Source organism: Schistocerca piceifrons, chromosome 2 (genome assembly GCF_021461385.2).
Source record: "Schistocerca piceifrons isolate TAMUIC-IGC-003096 chromosome 2, iqSchPice1.1, whole genome shotgun sequence".
NCBI classification, from domain to species: Eukaryota; Metazoa; Arthropoda; class Insecta; order Orthoptera; family Acrididae; genus Schistocerca; species Schistocerca piceifrons.
The window spans coordinates 789,602,778-789,624,379 of record NC_060139.1 but is presented as its reverse complement, the minus strand read 5'-3'; the positions used below and the strand labels follow the sequence as shown (position 1 = coordinate 789,624,379).

Below are 21,602 nucleotides of genomic sequence, written 5' to 3'. Positions count from 1 at the left end.
TCCATCGACAGCTAGGGAGCCATTTACCTCTGTCAGTCGATGGGAATAAATAAGGAAGAATAAAACTTTTGAGTAAACCAAATAAAATACATTTAAACACAAATAATTAATCACTTTACAAAACCACAAAAATTTTAAGAAAACCAAGACAAAATAATTACAGAAAAATCAGAGAAATTGGAGCGTAGACTTGAACTGCCAGACGGCTGTAAATACTACCGTTAGTCTCGTATGTTCAGTCTGTATTTCTGTCTCGTCTTACCATCCAATGTTAAAAATTATAAGTACTCGCATGCGTTATACACTGCCCAGTCACATTAATGAGATCACACCTCGAAAGCCTGAACAACCACATCTTGCTGCGCGGATCGCTGCGAGAGGTGCAGGAAGAGAGTCAGTGAGGTTGTGGAAGGTATCGACGCGAATGTGGAGCCATTCCGACTCCAGCGCCCTTACCAGCTGTGCTAGGCTTCTCGGTTCAGGATCTATGGCGCAAACAGCTCTATCGAGGCTGCCCGCAGATTCTCGATTGTGTTGTAACTGCGTGTAGTTTGGTAGCCAGGGGCCTACTGTAAAGTCATCCTGCCGCTCTGCGAACCACGCATGTACACTGCTAGCTGTGTCACCCGTCGCATTGTCCTGCTGGTTGATACCGTCGTGCCGAGGAGAAGGATACAGCGTGTAGGAATGTGACATGTTCACCGAGAATAAATGCCCCCGGAGTGGCCGAGCGTTTCTAGGCGCTACAGTCTGGAACCGCGCGACCGCTACGGTCGCAGGTTCGAATCCTGCCTCAGGCATGGATGTGTGTGATGTCCTTAGGTTAGTTAGGTTTAAGCAGTTCTATGTTCTAGGGGACTGATGACCTCAGCAGTTAAGTCTCATAGTGCTCAGAGCCATTTCAACTAATAAATGCCCATTTGTGTTGATGCACTGTGCCTTCCATTATGACGTGACCACGCAGGGAACGCCACGAAAATGTCCCACAGACCATAACGTACGGTCCTCCGGTCTAGAAGTCAGCGCTGAGATACGTGAGATACGCACGCAGTTGACGTCAACAAGTGTATGGGCCTGAAGATGACATTGTTACAACGTTGAAATTAGTTGCCAAAATAAAATCGACACCTTAAGTACAGCTGGAGGAATTTCTTCATCTTTAATATAAATTTATACCAGCTGACGTCTCACTGTCCATTTCAGCTATGGATGTACGAAGATATATGAAGATGGTATCTGTTCTTTCGGACATGCCCGAACTCTTATCGGACTCGGTAAGATTGTCTGCCGCGAGTAATGAGTGTAATGGGCAGGGGCACTACGAATGTAGTGTGTGGACATTAAGTTGGGAATGTGGGTCTCATGTGGAACGTGCAAGGGATAAATCACTGCAGTCGCACTACCCTCTGTGCCCTCGATGGCTCAGATGGATAGAGCATCTGCCATGTAAGCAGGACATCCCGGGTTCGAGTCCCGGTCGGGGCACACATTTTCAACTCTCCCCGTTGATGTATATCAACGCCTGTCGACAGCTTCGGGTCTTGATTTAATTATCATTTCATTCTAAGAGAGCGTCCGAAAGAACAGATACCATCTTCATATACCTACCATCTAAGACCAGTAGTGCATCACAGTTAGCTCGGCGCCAAGTTTTGGATAGCACAATTTTGTTACGCACAGTACAGTTTAACCATGGTGGCACGCGAACTGTTCACAAACTTAGTCTTTCCGGCAATGCTTCGACCCTTTGCCCGAAAGTCAATGATCATGCTCTCTTGGACGGCAGATGAATCGCTCCGTTTCCGCACTACGACAACGACTGCAGTGTTTTCCGCACCCCCAGACACACTGCTAGTGCTACCACGTGCCGTCTGTTATCGCACGTTGACGTCGAACATAGACGATGGTCACACCAACGATACTGGTCCGTGTAACAGCACTTTTGTCGTGACCACAGTTTTGATTGACTTCGTTAGACCTTACGTCTTTCGGTGTTACGCCAATTTCAACAGATTTAATATATTACACACACCGTCTTACAGACCAACAAATAGCAAAGATGACTCTATAGGACGTGTTTAGATACACAGCGCCTCGTCAGTCTCCATGTCGTGAGATATGAGTGCAACCTTTGTTTAATCTCATGACACAAAGCCTGACGAGATACTGTATATTTATATAAGTTTCACAGATTGATTTTGCTATTTCTCAGCACAAATCGAAAACGTGTAAAAACAATGAACATGCAAAGTCACAAAAATCTGTGTATGAAATCTGTGGTCAAGACAAAAGCGTTGTAATAGAGCAAATAAAGGACCGCGAAATCTCACAAAGCATTTATGCAACATATCCCTACTCGCTTATATCTGAACATTATCCACTTGACAGCAAAATAATATTTATAAACCTTATACAAACACTACTCTCACAAATGAGTACATTTTATGTAGTAGGCAACGATTATAAAGTGGTAGCATTGCTGTGTTTGGTTGTTGATGACCATAGTCTCTCAGTAACTTAGAGCCACATTTTGTAAGAAACTGTGCTTCATGTTCTCGAGCCTTCCCCCTTTGACGAAATTAATATGAGAGGCTCAAATCTGCATACTTAATTAGTCATTGTTTCTAAGATGAAATTAGTTTCTTTATATTAATTATATTTGCGATTGTATTACTTTAAAAGGAATAATTCGTCGGAACTATTTTTTTGTACGATGCAATGCAGATCGGAGATATGGACACACGTTCTCCAGAATTTCTTGGTGGCCATCAAAATCCTTATAGCATTCCTTATGTAAAAAAAAAAAAAAAAATTCTAGATAGACCTATGTTGTGTTTGATAATACAATTGCGCTTACTTCTAAAATGTCTACATCTACATCTATGTGATTACTCTGCTAGTCACAATGAAGTGCCTGGCAGAGTGTTCAATGAACCATCTTCAAGCTGTCTCTCTACCGTTTCACTCTCGAACGGCGAACGGGAAAAACGAGCACTTAAATATTTCTGTGCGAGCTCTGATTTCTCTTATTTTATCGTGATGATTATTTCTCCCTATGTAGGTGGGTGCCAACAAAATGTTTTCGCAATCGGAGGAGAAATCTGTTGATTGAAATTTCATGAGATCCCGTCGCATAGTTCGTCCCGTGGCGCTATCTTCCATATTTCGCGACAATACAAAACGAGCGCACAGCAATACTCCAGAACAGGGTGGACAAGCGTGGTGTAAGCAGTCTGTTTGGTAGACCTGTTGCACCTTCTAAGTGTTCTGTCAATGAATCGCAGTCTTTTGTTGGCTCTAACCACAGTATTATCTATGTGATCGTTTCAATTTAGGTTATTTGTAATTGTAATCCCTAAGTATTTAGTTGAATTTACAGCCTTCAAATCTGTGTGACTTATCGCGTAATCGAAATTTAGCTGATTTCTTTTTGTACTCATGTGAATTGCTTCACACTTTTCCTTATTCAGGGTCAATTGCCACTTTTCGCACCATACAGATATCTTATCTAAATCATTTTGCAAGTCGTTTTGATCATCTGATGAGATTAGAAGACGGTAAATGACAGCATCATCTGCAAACACTCTAAGACGGCTACTCAGATTGTCTCTCATGTCGTTAATATAGATCGGGAACAACAGGGGGCTTATAACACTTCCTTGGGGAACGCCGGATATTATTTATGTTTCACTCGATGACTTTCCGTCCATTAGTACAAACTGTGACCTTTCTGACAGGAAATCACGAATCCAGTCGCACAACTGAGGCGACATTCCATAGTCACGCAGTTTGGTTAGAAGACGCTTGTGAGAAACTGTGTCGAAAGCCTTCTCGAAATCTAAAAATATGGAATCAATTTGACATCCCCTCTCGAAAGCGCTCGTTACTTCACAGTTCGTCTCCCACAATCCCCAGTCACTTCCACTGCTCAGCCCATTGCCGCTGCAAAATCTAACACATCACATACCTTTGGGGGGGGGGGGGGGGGGGGGGGGCTTAGTGCATTTCCAAAATTTACAAGTTCAAGGAAATGTATTTTTTTTTAGTTTATGTGTATATCTTCGGAGGTTTCAGGTGCCCAGCAGAAAAGTTGTTAGTATACTCCTTAAAATGGTTAGAGACAAAATTGCACTGCTATCTATTAAAATTGCAACATGATGAATGTTCCTGCAAAAGACGTCATTTTATAGTGAAGGGAATGTTCAAACGATTAGCATTTCATGACAGCTAATAAAACAGGAAAGAGTAACACCATTTATAAAACAGTACTCAGCGGGTCCCCCATCCAGAAATCGGTCTGAGTATTTTTTATGAGAAGATCGTTTTATGGCTCGTGCAATGAAGCCAGGTGTCTATCATCATGCATATGTTCGACAGCTGAAGGGTCGTCCCACGTCGATACTGCGCTTCGTCGTTGCGCGATGTGGCTGTTTCCGATGTTACGCATCCCACGCCTGTCATACGAATATGGAATGGAGCGGTTCAGGAATGCCATAAACACCGCCGCACAGGGCAGCAGCGGCTCCGTGACACTAGCGCCTGAGACCCCGGCAGCGCAGCCTGCACAGCCACTTCACCCACTTTTTGTTTGCAGCGAGACAAGAATTGACGCAGGCAGTGCAGGGACGCCTGGAGCATCAAGTACTATCACCATGGGGACCATTATTCCGGTTGAGCTTGACGCGGCAGCGGAGATGGGATGCGCCGACAATGGAATGGTGCATCCAAAGACAAATCTCCCACAGGGGTGGCACCACACTGTCTTTTAATGGTAGTGTTGTTTTTGCGTACTGTATCACAGTGGACATGCCATGTGAGGAGGTTCTGAGGAACCGGACGTGGCCAGATTGAATTTGTTTCATCACAGATACTCAGCACCGTGCTTCATTGTATCGAATTGCATTGGGTTCTCATTCAACACGACATTATCTTTCAACTAGATAACGGAAGACCACGTTTTGTCTGTGGTCCACGACCTACCTCGATACAGAGAGCATTCAACAGTTTCCACGTCTTTCACGTTCTCTACATACACTGATCAAATGGTCAAATGGCTCTAAGCACTATGATACTTAACATCTGAGGCCATTAGTCCCCTAGACTTAGAACTATTTAAACCTAACTAACCTAAGGACATCACACACATCCATGCCCGAGGCAGGATTCGAACTTGCGACCGTAGCAGCAGCGCAGTTCCGGACTGAAGCGCCTAGAACCGCTCGGTCACAGCGGCCGGCTACAATGATAAGCCAAAACATTACGTCCATTGCCCACTGCGAAGTTGGATGCCGCCTGGCGGCATTACGGGCACGTGACGCGGTAACAAAAGTATGTAAGCGGAACAGACACGGACGGGGGATCACCCTAACGAAGATAAGGGGTGCAAAATGGGAAATGCATTGATATAAGCGATTTTGACAAAGGGCAGAGTATTATCACGCAGAGCCTGTGAAAGAGTATCTCGAAAACGGCGAAGGTGGTCGAATGTTTATGTGATATTGTGGCGAGCATCTACAGAAAGAGCTAGAAGAACAGTGAAACTACCACTAGGTGCTAAATGGTTGGATGTCCACGAGTCTTCGCACAGTGTAGGGTTCGGCGGCTTGTCTACTCTGTAAAGCAGGATAGATGGCGATCCGTGGCAAACAAATGAGCACAATGCCGGTGACGCACAAGTTGAGATGTGTTTACTTAGGGAAAAGGCAGATTTCGGCGTGGATGGGGCCTTAATAAGTTACCATTGGTTGCACATTTTTTTTTTAAATCACGTACACTTTATTTGTAACCAATTGCATATAAGGTTGACAATAACAAACAATTATCAAATTTGACTGTTAAGACAATGTGTAATTAAAAATTCCTTAGACAAATTGCATTCACGGCTGAAGGCCTTATTGACCAGAAATTCAAATTATTTGAAGGCCAGAATAGAAACAACTCAAAACCCATTTGATGGCTGAAGGCCTAGATAGCAAATTCTTACTAAAATATTATAAAAAAGGACAATCATATTAAGAGACAACCTCACAAGTGAGCCAAGGACTATCTAATTAAAAATTCTTAAGATAAATTGCATTCGCAGCTGAAGGCCTTATTGACAATCATCACAATCTGATCAAATGAAGAGAGAAGTGGGCCTCAGACAGTGCTCCAGGGATCGACTGGGAAAGCCACTCAACTTCGTAAATGATGAGACAGGCAGCCAAGATCTGTATTCACTTAACCGGATGGCAACTCAGACTAGTGACAGTTTAAACGCAGGCCAACGCTCTTGCAACATCTACTTAACATCTGATAACCAATAGAACGACGGTATAACCCAGGCAAGGCGGAACCAGCGGAAAGTACTGCATCTTCAGAATTCGGTGTTTAGAACACTCGGAAACAGAAGGACCCACTGCGACCAAAGTAGTCCAACAGAAACAAATATCCGAACCACAATCAAGGAGGCTGTTGAACAACACGCCTTACCGGACAGCAGCGGCAAGACGAGGAAAGGTTCACTCCTCGAAAATACGCTAACCTCCAGGGTAGGTAACCGGGGCGTTAGCAGCGACTAAGCAGAAAAATACCACTCGTTAAATTTCATCAATAAACACGAGGAATTCAATGATTAATAATAAAAGGTGGTGGACAGCTAATTAATTTCGCCAACTCCAAACACTCCACTCGTTGTTCTTTGTCTCATCTACCCTGCGAGCAGCAATGCACGAACAAATGGCGTGATCTCAGTATAGTTGAGGTTTCACTACTGGGTTAATGTTCACTCAACTCAAACGTCCTGGGTCTGGTAGAGAACGAGGTTGTCGCCCACGCAACTACAGCCCCTCGATCCGGCAGTGCCTGCATGCCGCCAGCAGTCCCAGCATGCCCTCATGCTGTTGGACCTCACTACTGCTCCGTCCCAACCGAACTTCCCGACACGCTCCGACCCGGAAAACACTTGACGTCCTTCCAAAGATAGTAGCACGGTACTAGGTATCGATAAACGCTGCTGCTGCCATTAGTGGACAGACAATGCTAGCAAACATAGTGGCTCCAGTAAACACAAAATGAAAACGAGACGCAACTATCCCTATTACAAGATGCCAACCCACCAACGGAACCAACGAGAGCCGCAACACGGCTCACAAGTGTTTCGGAGCACATCGTTCACCGTACATTGCTGAACATGGAGCTCTGCAGCGGACCACTGCTACGTGATCACATTTTGACCCAACGACATCTTCAGTTACGAGTGCAGTGGGCATGGGACCAATGGGATTCGACCGTCGATCAATGTAAAGACGTCGGCTCTTCTGGTGAGTCATTTTTGCTATACTAGGTCGATGGTCGTCTTCACATACGCCGTGAACTGCGGCTCGAAACGTGAAGCGCGCCACGGACTTGGGCAGGTGGGGAGCAGTATTATACTATGAGAGACATTCTCTTGTACTTGATGGGACTTGTGGTAGTAATCGGAGAGTCGTTGACAGCTTTGAACCACCTGCATTCCTTCGGGCTTGATGCCTTCCCGACGGCGATATCATCTTTCAGCTTATAACTGTCCGTGTTTCGGAGCCGGAACCGTACTACAGTGGTTTGAGGAGCATTCTAGTGAGCTCACGTTGATGTCTCGGGGACCAAATTCGCCTGATGTTGATCCTGTGGAAACCATCTGGGTCGTTATCGGGCACCATTACCGTACATGCAAATCAGCGGCCGTTATTTCAGCGAATTACATGATCTGTTCGTAAGCATCTAATGCCACATACCTCCATAGTGACGTATTTCACTTTAAAGACGGACAAACAAGCTATTAAGTAGAAGGTTATAATGTTTTGGCTCATCAGTGTGTCTCACCCACTGGAATCATCTCGTAATGGGACAGCGAGACACTGGCACACAACGACTTGCCTGCTGCTATAGTTGTTGAAGACGTAATGTCACATGAGTCATTTCTACTCGATGCTCAACGTAGTTAGAGCCGGTTCAGCTACCAGTGGTAGCAGCTCTGTGATCCAAATTTACCACCTTGTAGATCCTAAATCACCCAAAATTTAATTACGTGTTCTACGTACTACACTGTATACACCTAATAATAAAATGTTCCACAAGCTGTGACATGGTAGCGAATTGATCAGTGACCCGAATATGGAACAAATTTCGTGTACTTCATGTCAATGGTCAGAAATTTTTTGTTATCAGACTACCGGTTTCGGTCTACAATGACCATCTTCGGATCCGTTATACGAAAACGTGTACTAATATACTGGAGCTATAGTGGCAGAAAATGTTCTCTGTCCTTCTTGGTGGTGCCGAATTAATGGCTATCAGAGTACTTTAAATTTACAAAGGCGTCAAGTAGTAATAATTTCACAATGTCAGAAACCCTGCTCGTTTCACCTATGCAGCCACGCTCTATTAGTCAAGCTGAAGAAAGATGTGCGTACTGAAACGCGCGAAGAACTTGGGTACAGAAAAAAAGTGAAGGGTAAAAGTGACAAAATGGTATGGCTGATGATCAATTACAAAATAAATTGGTGAGCCATCTTTACAGATAAGGCATTAAAATGTGCTGCGTAACAGGATAGTGCACAAAAATTTGAAAAGTTGTATCATATTCCTCTCAATCTTCGATAAAAAAAAGTACACAGATCAACAGTAAACCAGTCTGTGGCGTCTTATCTGACCATACAAGTTGATTCCGTGATGATGTTAAAAACTCTCAGGAATGGTGGGGAAGAACAAATATATCAACTTCAGGAAAGGGATCTTGGTCTGGAAACGAGCGAATCGAAAGTTATAAACGAAAATCTTTCTCATACCTCTGACAGTGGACCTCTTCTACTGCAACCTCTTTGCTTCCCATGTTTTGGCAGGGAGTAGTGTATACCGAAACAAGAAAAAAAGATGGTATGTTACGACTGAGCCTTTAAACGCGTACCTTAAGAGCTATGAGCACTTGTTCAGTAGAAAACATGTGTTTCACCGTAGCAAAGATGAACAAGTGCCCATAGCTCTTAAGCTGTGAGCTAGAACCAGTTTTTATGTCCACAGTGTGCTGTCAGAAATTTATAATAAAGATGAACTTAACGTACCACGTATTACTTTACCGGTCAGCTTGGGCCTGCAGTATCAAATATGAACGAGATTATACATAATAAAAAGGCAAGAAAAACCAATTTTAATTTATTTCACTTCGCAAATTGCAACATTTGTTGCAGCCGCGTCGATTAAATATGTGTTATTATATTTGAAAACATTACGTGCTACGTGGGCACAGATACCTGTTCCAACACACACTTCTTTTCCGAGTGTGTGTGAGATCCCACCACCTGCAGGCGACCTTGTCTTCATCATTATGTGTAACAGGTTAAGAGCTGAGGGTCTTGTTCACTTGTTTCAAGAGCCACAGGGATCCATAAACCTACTTTCCATAATTTTGTTCCAAATTTATCTTATGCCAAATGGATTACATCTTAGGAACTCTGAATATGTGTCATGGACGTGGATTCGTTGTGCATGTTTGTTCCAGGTGTCTGATGGTCCCACTGGTCTGGTCTATCCTGTCTCTAACAGGTATATGGGATTCTTGATGGAGGGCTGTGATTCTCGAGCATCAGTTCCCTCTCAATATTTATTCTGGACCACTTTTTGACGCATTAAGACCGAGACAGTACTGTCATAGAGTTCTTTGGTTGTGCCGTACTCTTGCATAGTCTGTTTAGTAAATACTCTTCGTTCACTACTTAGAAAAAGAGTGATATGTTTCATGGGTTTCCTTGCTAGCTGTTCGTACTTCTTCACTTGTCGGTGGAAGAACAAATCTTTGTCTACATTTACTCTCAGGTACCGGACAACAGGGCTCAACGAGATATTCTTGATTTCTAATCGTAGCGTGTCACGTAATAAAGGCTATTTCTTTCTGAAGTAAACCGCGTTCGTCTTCTCTGCGTTCAATTTGATTTTGTTCTTTCGGCGTCATTTGCAAGCAAGATCCAATAGGCCTTAGGGACGACGAATGTATGTCTCGTGTCACCAAGCCGTATTATCAGCGAATTAGTCGATTTTCTCGCGTAGGGCGCTGAGAATGTCGTTGATATGTATTGTGACTTTTGTGGCGGTGTTCGTAGCGACAAACACTTGGCTGTAGAAATGGCTTACGAAGTCACCGCCACACTTTTAATAGCGGGCCGACCGGTCCGCTGGAACAGGGAACAGAAAGATGAAAGCCCAAACACTCATATTAAATAAAAGTCGGTACTTATCTTTTATTAAGGAAGATACAGTAACACAGTAGTGAACTCAGTGTCTACAGAAATCTGTCTAGTTCGAGTCGGAGCGGCTAGGTCAGCGTCGGCTGACGACAAACAACACCTCTGCTGCGATGAACACACAACTGACTAACAAGTACACAATTCGGTGGCGAGTATACAACTGAGCGGCGAATACAGAACTGTCCTAGCGCTCGCGACTCCAGCGCTTAAGAACCCAGAAGCCAGCGGTGGCGCGCGCAGACTTGCGGCGATTTCCTGTCTCGCTGGCGCTGCTTATGCGGACGGCGTCCGAACTTTGATGCTGCCAACCTTTTGGCAGCGGGCTCGGTTGGCATTACTGGCTAGGACATAACACTCCTCCCCCCAAATCGCCGCACCGTCGTTGAATAATGACGTGGCGAGCGTCGACGGCGGGGGAGGGATCTGGCCGCAGGCGTAGCAGAAGAGACCGGGGCGGAGACTATTGTCGGTGGCAGTCCCCGGTCCGCACCCCAGCATTGGCTGCGAGGGGCCTCGGGAAACACCGACTGAAAACCGAGGTCAGGGTGCACGCCTGTGACCACGGGCGCAGCTTCTGGTACTGGACGCGACGGGGCGTCGGGACCCACGAAGAGAGGCAGCGTCTCCTGACGCTGCGTCGACGGCTGCTGAGTGGGCGCCGGACAAGGCGCTGCGGTGTCAGACTCCTTGGGGGTGCCCAAGGAAAGCGGCTGCAGGACAGGCTGCACAGCCACCGCTTGGGAAGGCGGCCCGGCTGAGGGGTCGACGTCCATCAGCTCCGAAGGCGGTGGCGACTGAAGAGGGACCGCAGGCGCCGGAGCGACCACCAGGGGCGCTCCCGAATGAAGCTGCGCGGGAGGCATCAACGGGACGGGCTGTCGGCGTGGTAGCGGCGACAGCAGCTGCTGCTGCTGCTGCTGCCCTGGGGGCGGCAGCGAAGTCGGAAGGCGCGGCTGGAACCCGCCGCGGACCAAATCTGTGGACAAAGAACGAGCGGCAGAATCCGGGCGGCCAGCGCGGCGCAACTGGTTCTGATGCCTCCTGTGCACCCCAGTAGCACCTTGAACAGTATAAAAACCTCGACCCTGGACACTTATCACGGTACCACGTTCCCAACGACGGCGACCGTGATAAACTCTGAAAAAAAAACGGCGTCGTTGCGCTGAAAACGCGTGCGATGCTCAGAAGCGGCGGGTCGATCCGGGGGGTGCAACAACCGTAGTAGGGTGCGATGACGACGGCCGTGGAGAAGCTCCGCAGGCGAAGGGCCGTCGCGTGGCGTGGTCCGGTACGACGACAGGAACGTGATGAGGGCCTGCTGACGAGAGTGCGTAGCACGAAGGCAGTCCATATGATCCTTGAATGTGCGTACAAAACGTTCCGCTGCACCATTCGATTGAGGGTGGAACGGCGGAGTAAGAACATGGCGAATGCCATTGGCAGAACAAAAACTTTCAAATTCAGCAGAGGTAAATTGTGGACCATTGTCAGACACTAAAACTTCTGGAAGACCCTCAATACAAAAAATTGAAGTCAACGCCTGTATAGTTTGTGCAGACGTTGTAGACTGCATGGGCACAACAAACGGAAAATTACTAAATGCATCTATCACGATGAGCCAACGAGAATTCCAATATGGACCAGCGAAATCAGTATGCACTCGCTGCCAGGGACCGGCAGGGCGTGCCCACTCAAAATAGCGTTGAGGCGGAGCAGCTTGGTGTTCAGCACACGTCGAACAATCTGTAGACATCTGCGTAATCTGCTTATCAATGCCGATCCATGTGCAATGACGGCGGGCAAGCTGCTTGGTGCGGACCACTCCCCAATGACCTTGATGCAACAAGTCGAGGACCTTTGATTGGAGCACTTGGGGAACCACTACACGAAGCTGGTCATTCTCGGTGCGTAACAGCAAAACTCCGTGCGAAACAGACAACAGATGACGTTGCGGATAATAGCGACGAACCACAGGATCCGATATGTCCTTTGCCTTGGACGGCCAACCACGTTGAACAAAACGTAATAGTAAACTCAGATGAGGATCCGTAGCTGTCTCACGTGCCACCTGACGATAATCAATCGGAAAATCCCGGAGGGATTGATGCTCATCGGCGTCAATCTGATGGCAAGAGTCTTCAGAGGAATCGAAGACATCATCCGCAGCAATCGGCAATCTAGAAAGCGCGTCAGCGTTTGCATGCTGAGCCGTAGGGCGATACAGTATCTCATACTGGTATTGTGATAACAAAAGAGCCCAACGTTGTAGTCTCTGAGCTGTCCGCTGAGGAACTGGTTTAGACGGATGAAACAGTGACGTCAGGGGCTTGTGATCTGTTACTAAATAGAATGGTCTACCATAGAGGTAGTGATGGAATTTTGTGACACCGAACACAATAGCCAACGCTTCCTTGTCCAATTGGCTATAATTACACTGAGCTTTGTTGAGCAATTTAGATGCGAACGCAATAGGACGTTCGGTGTTACCGACTCGGTGAGACAACACAGCACCGAGGCCGAAAGAAGAGGCATCGCAAGCTAACACCAGAGGCTTGTTAGGGTCGTAATGGACCAGACAACGATCATTCAATAAAGCCTCTTTAAGCTGCTGAAAGGCTGATTGGCAATCAGCTGACCACACAAATGGAACATTCTTACGGCGGAGACGATGCAACGGTGCAGCAATCTGTGATGCATTAGGTATAAACCTAATATAATATGTCAATTTGCCAAGAACTGCTTGCAATTCATTCAGATTGCGAGGGGCGGGCAAATCACGAATTGCTGCTTAATGTGACTGGGAGGGATGAATGCCTTGAGCATTAATAACATGTCCCAGATACTCCAGCTCTGTAAGGAAAAATGAACATTTATCGAGGTTGCAACGTAGGCCTGCCTGAGACAACACATTAAACAAACACTCCAAATTACGGAAATGTTCAGCAGGCGTCCGACCGGACACAACAATATCGTCTAAATAGTTGCAACACGATGGCACATTAGCCAGAAGTTGTGACAAAAAACGCTGAAAAACAGCTGGAGCTGACGCACAACCAAAAGGCAAACGCAGAAAACGGAACAACCCCAACGACGTGTTTATGACAAAATACTGTTGTGATTGCTCGTCGAGGGGCAATTGCAAATATGCTTCGCGGAGATCAATTTTGGAAAAGAAACGAGCTTCCCCTAACTTATCCATCAGCTCGTCCGGTCTAGGCAAAGGAAAAGAATCAATGACAGTCTGAGGATTAACTGTTGACTTAAAATCAGCACACAAACGTAACTTGCCAGACGGTTTCTTTATAATAACTAAGGGAGAAGCCCACTGGCCCGCTGAAACGGGTTGAATAACACCGTTGTTTTGCCAACGACGAAGTTCTTCTTCGACAGGTGCCCGGAGGGCGTGAGGCACTGGACGAGCACGACAAAATCGAGGCTGAGCATTATCTTTTAACGTAATATGAGCGGCAAAGTTCGCAGCACAACCTAGTTCGTCTTTAAATATGTCACTGTATTGTTTACACAAATCGGTTATGCTGTCTTGAGGAACAACAACAGAATTAAGTTGCAACACATTGTCTTGGATAGACAGGCCAAACAAGTCAAAACAGTCCAATCCGAAAATGTTTACACTGTCTGTAGCGCGGAGCACTGTGAATGAAACTGTTTTTGTATTGCCACGGAATGTGGCTGGCACGCTACATACACCTAACACAGGAATTTGTTCTCCACTATAAGTAGCCAAAGAATGTGTTGCCGCTGAAAGTTTAGGGCGGCCGATAGCCGCATACGTAGCACTATTGATGAGAGTCACAGACGCACCAGTGTCTAACTGAAAATTGAAGGTCTTATCCTGGATGCGTAGCTTCACAAATAGTTTATTACACTGTCTCTGGATCGGTGCAGTGGAGGCGGAAGACACAAAATCAGCGCGTTTAGCGCGTGTTCGCTGCTTACGACAACTCGTGGGTAGGGCGGGTGGAACAACAACTCCCGCTTCACTTGCAGTCTGTACATTACTTTTTACAGCGTTTGAATTACGCTTGGGTCGCATAGCAGAGGGCTGGGTGGGTGGCTGATTGCGAACAAGTTTATTACCCACACGAACCGTGGAAGAGTCTTTAAACGCGACCTTCTGGGCGGGCTGGCTTAGAAGAACATGAATAGCCATGGGCTGGGCAGCACTAGAATTGTTCTTGCGTTTACGCAAACAAACAGTCTGTATGTGTCCTTTCCTTTGACAAAAGTGACAAACCGCGTTTCTTAACGGGCAACGTTCACGAGGATGAGCAAGAACACACTTAGGGCAAGACTTAACTTTATCATTTTGCACACGCGGCTGACGAATGGGATTAACATGACGCGGCCGGCTAGTGTTTACAGTCTGACTCTGCCGGTGGGGCCGCGGGCGTGACCTAACTTGCTTAGCACAGGCAATTTGAGAAATACATGGCTGATCTAACTCACACTCAGCATAGTCAAAAGTATCTTGGGCTTCAATGATGTTCATCACAGTCTCTAATGACGGGTCAGGCAACTTTAAGATAGCAGCACGAATACGAGAATCTGCAATGTTTTGCGTAATAGCGTCTCGTAACATGACATCACTGTAGGAAGCTCCACACACACAATTAAATCGGCACTGACGGGTGAGGCCCCGTAAATCTGTTAACCACTGTTTATTAGATTGATGTGGCAGTTTCTTTAATCTGAAGAACTTGAATCTGGCTGCTGCCACATGAACTCGCGACTCGAAATACTCAGCAAGCTTGTTAACAACAACGTCATAGTCTAAAGCGTCTGGCTGGGATTCCGGGAACAACTTACAAAGGAGTCGATAGACTTCCACGCCTGCAGTGGAAATTAAATAAAGCTGCCGCTCAGTACCTGTGATTTTGTAGACTGACATGTGCGCCTGCAACTGCGCGAAATATTCGCTCCATTCTTCTCCGGAGGAATCAAATGCACGGAACTGTGGTGCTGCCTGTGCTTGTTCCTTTTGTGTTGGAGGATTAGCCGCTTGTTTGGCGATTGCTTCCACCAGACTTTGTACTTGCTGACTCTGTAACAAGATCAACTGTTGTAATTCGGCAGACATAGTGAACACAAATTAAACCAGCCCCAAAAGTTTATCGCTATAATTAGTATAACAAGAACAAGTTGAACCAGCCCTGCACACGAGTTCGGAAGACCTCGTCGCCAGTTTTGTGGCGGTGTTCGTAGCGACAAACACTTGGCTGTAGAAATGGCTTACGAAGTCACCGCCACACTTTTAATAGCGGGCCGACCGGTCCGCTGGAACAGGGAACAGAAAGATGAAAGCCCAAACACTCATATTAAATAAAAGTCGGTACTTATCTTTTATTAAGGAAGATACAGTAACACAGTAGTGAACTCAGTGTCTACAGAAATCTGTCTAGTTCGAGTCGGAGCGGCTAGGTCAGCGTCGGCTGACGACAAACAACACCTCTGCTGCGATGAACACACAACTGACTAACAAGTACACAATTCGGTGGCGAGTATACAACTGAGCGGCGAATACAGAACTGTCCTAGCGCTCGCGACTCCAGCGCTTAAGAACCCAGAAGCCAGCGGTGGCGCGCGCAGACTTGCGGCGATTTCCTGTCTCGCTGGCGCTGCTTATGCGGACGGCGTCCGAACTTTGATGCTGCCAACCTTTTGGCAGCGGGCTCGGTTGGCATTATTGGCTAGGACATAACAGTGACAAAATAGACAACTACACTGATCTCTGGAGAAGGCCGGCAATTTGAGTTTTAATTTCCGACCGTTTTCCTTCAACGAACACCGAAAAATAACTGGAGGAATTTGGCATACTCCAACGTGCTGGTGGTCTCCTTAATTTTCCTAAGAAAATTCGCCATCCAAACTTTATCTTAGCTACATTCACTGTCAAGTAAGACGGTGGCTATTGCCTTTGTGTGGTTAAAATTATTTGTAATATGGTTAGTTCAAGCAGTTGGAGCTCTGCACTTTCTTTTGGTAGAAATCCTAATTGTTCCGGGCGTATCGTTCCGTCTAATGTTTCGTTTGTTTGTTTGTTTGATGTTTGTGCGTGCGTGCGTATGTGTGTGTGTGTGTGTGTGTGTGTGTGTGTGTGTGTGTGTGTGAGAGAGAGAGAGAGAGAGAGAGAGAGAGAGAGAGAGAGAAGGACAAGGATGGCTTCATGAATCTCACAGAGTGCTTATTGGAACACATTGTGTATTACGAACTGAAATGCTGTTCACAAATGAATTTCAAATCCTTGCTTAAAATATTTAACTCCACAACATGTACTTTCTACAGCAAAGATGTAATGAAGTAAAGCAAGGGAGAAGAAAACAAAATAAAATTAATTGAACATATCATCGGACAAGACACTATTATGATTAATATTCGCGAAGGAAGTGTACTGGGAAAGAAAGGATGAGAACGGCCTAGGATGAAAACATCGAGAGGAGGATAGAGTGTGACAGTTACGTGGAACTGAAATGAACAGCCAGTGACAGATGGTTCAAATGGCTCTGACCACTATGGGACTTAACTTCTGAGATCATCGGTCGCCTAGAACTTAGAACTAATTAAACCTAACTAACCTAAGGACATCACACACATCCATGCCCGAGGCAGAATTTGAACCTGCGACCGTAGCGGTCGCTCGGTTCCAGACTGTAGCGCCTAGAACCGCACGGCCACTACGGCCGGCGCCAGTGACAGAAGAGAGTGGCTGCATCGATAAGGCGAGCCTTTAGAATATGCATGTCGTGTTAAGTAATGCCGACTGTTAACAATTTACCGTAAGCAACATTTTTGAAAACAAGTGAAGATGGTACGATGCCCATTTCTACTGTCAGCAGCGGAGCAAGGACTTTTGTAACTTTGACAGAACGTAGAGAATTCGATTTGTTATCTTCTGGGCCTGGGTTTTTGAAAAGCTCTTTTCCTAGGTTTCTGTAAGTAAATAATTCCCATGGTAGTATAAAGTAAGGCGTAGTCCTTGACTCACTTGTGACGTTTTTGGACTGTGGACTGATATATACACTACTGGCCATTAAAATTGTTACACCAAGAAGAAATGCAGATGGTAAACGGGTATTCATTGGACAAATATATTATACTAGAACTGACATGTGATTACATTTTCAAGCAGTTTGGGTGCATGGATCCTGAGAAATCAGTACCCAGAACAACCACCTCTGGCCGTAATAACGGCCTTGATACGCCTGGGCATTGAGTCAAAGAGAGCTTGGATGGCTTGTAGAGGTACAGCTGCCCGTGCAGCTTCAACACGATACCACAGTTCATCAAGGGTGGTGACTGGCGTATTGTGACGAGCCAGTTGCTCGGCCACCATTGACCAGACGTTTTTAGTTGGTGAGAGATCTGGAGAATGTGCTGGCCAGGGCAGCAGTCGAACATTTTCTGTATCCAGAAAGACCCGTACAGGACCTGCAACATGCGGTTGTGCATTATCCTGCTGAAATATAGGGTTTCGCAGGGATCGAATGAGGGGTAGAGCCTCGGGTCGTAACACATCTGAAATGTAACGCCCACTGTTCAAAGTGCCGTCAATGCGAACAAGAGGTGACCGAAACGTGTAACCAATGGCACCCTATGCCATCAAGCCGGGTGATACACCAATATGGTGATGACGAATACACGCGTCCAATGTGCGTTCTCCGCGATGTCGCCAAATACGGATGCGACCATCATGATGCTGTAAATAGAACCTGGATTCATCCGAAAAAATGACGTTTTGCCATTCGTGCACCCAGGTTCGTCGTTTAGTACACCATAGCAGGCGTTCCTGTCTGTGATGCAGCGTCAAGGGTAACCACAGCCGTGGTCTCTGAGCTGATAGTTCATGCTGCTGTGAACGTCGTCGAACTGTTCGTACAGATGGCCGTTGTCTTGGAAACGTCCCCATCTGTTGACTCAGGGATCGAGACGTGGCTGCACGATCCGTTACTGCCACGCGGATAAGATGCTTGACATCTTAGTGATACGAGGCCGTTGGGATCAAGCACGGCGTACCGTATAACCCTCCGGAAGACACCGATTCCATATTCTGCTGACAGTCATTGGATCTCGACCAACGCGAGCAGCAACGTCGCGATACGATAAACCGCAATCGAAATAGGCTACAATCCGACCTTTATCAAAGTCGGAAACGTGATGGTACGCATTTCTCCTCCTTACACGAGGAATCACAACAACCTTTCACCAGGCAACGCCGGTCAACTGCTGTTTGTCTATGAGAAATCGGTTGGAAAGTTTACTCATGTCAGCACGTTGTAGACGTCACCACCGGCGCCCACCATGTGTGAATGCTCTGAAAAGCTAATCATTTGCATATCACAGCATCTTCTTCCTGTCGGTTAAATTTCGCGTCTGTAGCACGTCATCTTTCTGGTGTAGCAATTTTAATGGCCAGTAATGTAGCAGTGAGCAAGAGCCTACTACAACAACCGGGACAGAAGTTGGCGAGGACGCACTCACTCGGTGGGTACAGTGGTCGCCGCGATGGGTCAGCTTCATGTGTCTCGCCGGCAGCGTCTTACGGTCGATAGCGGCGCCGGCGCGACCAGACTGCCGGGGGCGGGTGGGGGCGGGTGTGGGAGGGGGCGGGGCTATGACCGCCGTATCGAGCACGCCGCCCGCTGCCCACGAGGACAACGAACGCTGGACGGACCCTGTCAGTGGACGGCTGCACGTCAGCGCTACGGCCGCCGAGCCGGTCCTGCCTCAGGCTATCCACGAGCCCTCGGGGACGCCCAGACTCAATTCCCCCGTCCACTACCGTAGCAGAGTTCACTCGAGCTCTCTAAGTCTGCAGATCTGTCCAGGTGGCGTGAAGTCACACAGACAAGGGCAGGCGATACCATATTTTTTAACCTGAGAATAAAATAAAACCTCACTCGAAAAAATTATGAGTTATTAAGAAGAAAAATTTGAACATTAATTTCGTTATTCTGAGGCAACTGAGTGATGACGATAGCGTAATACTTTTCATCACTGTGTACGGTGTGAGCTCCTACACGTCCTTCTCGGAATATTACAGCTCATTTAATTTCAAGGCAACAGGACCTCTCGAAGGGAGTCAGCTCACTGACATATCACGCCAGCTACAGGATAAAAGCGATGGCTGCTGCCCGCGATGTGACTAATTAACTGCTAAACAAAATCAGTAGGTAACAATGACAAGGAAAGTTTCGTTGAACACTGCCGTACAACCTGGAAGACTCACCAGCAGCTAAGACAGCTTGTCGTGAAAGCTTGCACTGTGTAAGGACAAGAATCATCTGCAATGAACGAAAATGTCCATTAACTTCGCTATTTAGGCATCAAATAAAATCTGTCTTTCTCTTTTTCTTGAAGGTGTGGTTCGTCTACGCCATTATATCAAAGGCTGTTTGCTTTGTGCCATACGAGTTTCACTTTCTTTAAAAATATGTGAACATGTTCGGCTTCAAAGATTATGCTGTCCCGTGCGAAAATTTCAATCAACCGTTACGACCATTTTCACATATCACACTTACTCATACGTCTTCGTTACGTGCATACGTCTTGAAGACCAGAACCAAGAACAGGGCACCTGTCAGAGAAACAGAAGTGAAACGTTTACTGTGCATGTTTTACTTATTCTGAGTTTATTTATTACAAAGTGTTTTTGTGACTAATACTGCTACATATGTTTAACGTTGCTTTAAAGGAGCTGTTAGGCCATCATATGCTGACATTTGTCTTTAGCTAGTTATTATAAAGTTTTCTGCTCCTGTAGGGGCTTTCAAACTGACACAGGTACATTTCAAGTCTTGTGTACGTGCATAGCAGAAACTGATTAAATGGTCCAAATGGCTCTGAGCACTATGGGACTAAACATCTATGGTCATCAGTCCCCTAGAACTTAGAACTACTTAAACCTAACTAACCTAAGGACATCACACAACACCCAGTCATCACGAGGCAGAGAAAATCTCTGACCCCGCCGGGAATCGAACCCGGGAACCCGGGTAGCTGAAACTGAGTTGACAACATTGCCACTAACAAGCTTTCGTATTTTGAAAGACACGCCCCATATGACCAAACTCTGCGCCTGATATGTTATCTGTTTCAGAATTCCGTAGATAATTCCCGGTAATAAATTAGATTTTATGAATTATTTGAATTTCCAATTTATTCTCACACTTCTTCATTTGCGTAAAGAGATTTAGTGACTTGTTTAATTTAATTCAGCCTCTTGGAAACATATTAAATTTTAAGATTTTTCTGCCCCCAAAAATTTGCCGTCCTGGTTGGTGCTACGGTTTTCCTGCTTCTCTGCCCCTCCTACCTCGGGAGAGCATCTTCACTGAAATGTACTACATGTTTGTTTTAAGTTGTAATAACCACGTTTGTTTTAAGTTATAATATTGTGTTGTGTAATTATTCTAGATGAACAAGAAAGTAATAAATGACCGAGTGGATATAAGTAACACCTCACTAATCATGTTAATTACAGAACAGTAGCGAACAGAGATATAAAACATAATCAGACTAAACGAACGAATATCGAACTCCATACAGACAGTACAACAGAAACAAAAAAAGAACGAAAAATACACAACGACAGTTGGGAACACTACATACAGTGAAAACACACAACCAACCCGGAGTGAAAATTAAATGTCAACGCGAAAATGCCGAAAATCGCTCATCCTGGTGAACGCAGGCCAACTAACAAGGGAATTCCCCATCGCACCCCCCTCAGATTTAGTTATAAGTTGGCACAGTGGATAGGCCTTGAAAAACTGAACACAGATCAATCGAGAAAACAGGAAGAAATTGTGTGGAACTATGAAAAAATAAGCAAAAAATACACACTGAGTAGTCCATTCGCAAGATAGGCAACATCAAGGATACAGTCAGTTCAGGAGCGCTGTGGTCCCGTGGTTAGCGTGAGCAGCGGCGGAACGAGAGGTCTTTGGGTCAAGTCTTCCTTCGAGTGAAAAGTTTACTTTCTTTATTTTCGCAAAGTTATGATCTGTCCGTTCGTTCATTGACGTCTCTGTTCACTGTAATAAGTTTAGTGTCTGTGTTTTGCGACCGCACCGCAAAACTGTGCGATTAGTAGACGAAAGGACGTGCCTCTCCAATGGGAACCGAAAACATTTGATCGCAAGGTCATAGGTCAACCGATTCCTCCACAGGAAAACACGTCTGATATAATCTATACGACACTGGTGACGGCATGTGAGTCACATGACAGGAATATGTTGTCGACCCACCTAACTTGTACACTTGGCGAATGGGTAAAAAGATTCTTCTACCTTGCCCGATTTAGGTTTTCTTGTGGATGTGATAATA

The 21,602-nt window shown here is 45.9% G+C and overlaps 1 non-coding gene across 1 annotated transcript; it reads left to right on the top strand.

The window, feature by feature from the left end:
* The first annotated feature begins 1,410 nt into the window (after window positions 1-1,410).
* Trnat-ugu lies at window positions 1,411-1,485 on the top strand. The gene has a single exon. It is a non-coding gene; the product is annotated as a tRNA-Thr (tRNA).
* The last annotated feature ends 20,117 nt before the right edge of the window (window positions 1,486-21,602 follow it).